Source organism: Panthera pardus, unplaced genomic scaffold (genome assembly GCF_024362965.1).
Source record: "Panthera pardus isolate Hobbes unplaced genomic scaffold, ASM2436296v1 HiC_scaffold_10, whole genome shotgun sequence".
NCBI classification, from domain to species: domain Eukaryota; kingdom Metazoa; phylum Chordata; class Mammalia; order Carnivora; family Felidae; genus Panthera; species Panthera pardus.
This window is the reverse complement of record NW_026526655.1, coordinates 53,368,413-53,371,246: the sequence shown is the minus strand read 5'-3', so window position 1 is coordinate 53,371,246 and position 2,834 is coordinate 53,368,413. Positions and strand designations below refer to the sequence as shown.

Here is a 2,834-nt window from a genome sequence, read left to right as displayed (position 1 = left end):
ATTCCTCTTCTATTTTCTAGAAAAGATATTGTACAAATGGTTTTAAATTTTCTTTAAACATTTGGCAGAAATCTGTGAAACTATGTGGGCCTGAGAATTTCTTTTTTGTGAGTTTTAAAATTACACATTAGATTTCCTTAATATTGCAGGACCATTTCAGTGATCTCTTTTATATATGGATGAGTTGTAAGAGTTTGTGGTTTTCAAGGTATTGGTCCATTTCATCTAAGTTGTCAAATTTGTTTGTTGAGTTGGTTGTAGTAAACCCTTATTATCATTTTGATGTCTGCAGAGCCTGAAGCGACATCCATTGTTTCATTTCTGATATTGGTAATTTGTGTCTTGTCTCTTGTTTTTCCTTTGTCACTCTTGTCTAGGGTTTTGGCTATTTTTATATTATGCTACTCTGGATCTTATTTAAACCAGTTTTAGTTGACTTTGTCTGATGATGCTCTGGCATAAGAAGGGAGGAGAGGACACTGCTTCATTACTGCCAGGTGGAGGTCGAAGTTCAAGTTCTCCATTTTGCCTGCACCGACACCTGAGGTGAGGGTTCATTATTACTTTTGGGTGGAGATGGGAGTTCTAGTTCTCCAGGTTGTCTTCAGTGTCATGCAGTGAGGCATTGTTTTGATACCACCGGGCAATGGTGAACACCCTAACTCTCCACTAAGGCCTCCACCTACACCACCGCAGCAGGGGCTTGGAAAAGTATGTTATTATTTCCAGGTGGAGATAGAAATTTTGCCTCCCCATACAATCTCCACCTACACTGCTGGTGGAGATGAAAGTCATAGTGCTTTATTTGATCTTCTCTGATATCGCTTGGTATGGGTTTGGGGATACTTGTTTACAGCCTCATAAAGGTGGAAGTCTAAACTCTCTATTAGCTTTTGCTGTTGTGGATGTGGGAGTGAGACCATAGTTTTTTCTATGTTGTTTGTCCAGAGTAGAGCAATTATTGTCTAAAAGTTTTCTGTGTTGCTAGACTGGCCTTTTCTTGTTTATGTGGCTAGAGACAGGAGGCTTTTGTTGGGACTTTTTTTCTGTGCCCATTGGCATTTTCAGGTTGCCAACTTCCTTAGCTCCAAGTCAGAGATATATGAGGCAAAAAGAAAATTTATGTCACTCCTTGGCTCCTATCTGATCAGTCTTCTTTTCTCCAAATTTGAGAAATTTTATGCATTTTATATATGATGTCCAGGGAGGTTAGTTGTAGTTAGCAAGGAGGAATAGGCAAGAATATGTCTACTTTATATTCTTGGAAGCAGAAGTCTGCTCTACTTTTGATGGTTAAAATGTGATGCATTACCTAATCCTTATCCGTGCCTTAGACTCAGAAATCCACAGCAGACAGACCACAGGGATGGTGACATTTACATCCAGTATCATTTTTGGAAAAATGTATAGTCGATGCTGAGACAACCATGGTTTGGCATTCAACTCATAATTACTGAGTGCCAGCTATGTGGCAGTCACTGTTCTAGAAGAATACAACAGGGACTAGTTATCACAGATGATGTCCTCCTGCTGTTCCCCAATTATTTGGAATTAATATTATTTTCACTATGAGTGTATAAGGTGGGCCAGCTTCCTATAGTTCCCTCTATACCTAATCTAGAAATTGCAGAGGTACTATCTCTTTCATTCATATAGTTCAGATATCTGCTCTTAAGCTCAACTTGAAATTCAAGCCGTCTGAGACCTCCAGAGAGCAGGATCATCAGATCTATAACCTTACCACAGTATTCAGAAGGGAAAAAAGAAGGATCTTTTGGAAGTCTAGCAAAATGTTCCTGAATGATTTCTTATAAATATGTCCTGTTTCTTTCCACTTTCCATCACCACCATTACTCTTTGTATTCCCAATTCTCTTCTCATTTCTCCTTTTCAGGGCCAAGCCAGCAAGTACTACCTCCATGCTTATCTCCAGGATGTGACCAAGGAAAGTGGTATCTCCTGGCAGTAGATTAACTGGGAAATGCACATTGGGAGGTGCACAGCAGACATACCTGGGGGCCTAGGAACTATATGCCCACCAACCCAATATTCTGATATAACACACCCTCAAGAAATAATAATCTTGCCCTGGTTGGATATCACTGTGATGGGAAACAGGGAAGAATGGGTAGTATCAGATCATGGGCGAAAGGAGCTGCATTTTTTTTTTTTTTTAACTAGCAGAAGGATGATAATATAACAGGGCCCTTGAAGGAGATCATGTAGTAATAAAACACAGTCCATGTGATTTGGAGTCAGTCATATTTCTACCCCATAGAAGTACACTGTCCAGAATAGTAAATACAAATGGTTATTTAAATTTAAACTAATTAAATTTAAATTAAAAATTAAAATTTATTTCTTTAGTTGCACTTTTCATACTTCAGATGCTCTCAAGTCACCCGTGGGTAGGCCACTGTACTGGATGCTGAGAGTTGGAACACTCCACTCCTGTAGAAAGTTCTATTGAAGATTACTGCTATAGAGTATTGTTACTTCTTGCTCTCTTGTTACCTTTAGGCCTTTAACTTTTTGGATATACTATTTATTTTACTGCTTCCCTGTTTTATCCTGAAGACCTGTCCCATTCCCCCTTCCTGCCTGCCTCTGATTTTGCCACCAACCTTAGTTTTGAAGAAACTAAGGGTTGTTGTCAACACTTGCCAAAGATCTGACCTCTGACTTCTCCATTGGGTTTTGACCTTTGGCTTTATTACTTAGTACATAATGGACTCAACCTGCTCACACCTGAGTTAGGATACTTGGCTCCTGATTTGGCCTTAGCAACTGGTTTGTCTTCTCCTCCCAACTCTCTGAGTCAGTTTACTTTAAAA

At 39.3% G+C, this 2,834-nt stretch overlaps 1 long non-coding RNA gene across 1 annotated transcript; it reads left to right on the top strand.

Moving 5' to 3' along the window:
- Positions 1 to 383: 383 nt before the first annotated feature.
- On the top strand, positions 384 to 2,358 carry LOC109269870 (uncharacterized). The gene is made up of 2 exons (XR_002081300.2): positions 384 to 546; positions 1,895 to 2,358. It is a non-coding gene; the product is annotated as an uncharacterized LOC109269870 (long non-coding RNA).
- The last annotated feature ends 476 nt before the right edge of the window (positions 2,359 to 2,834 follow it).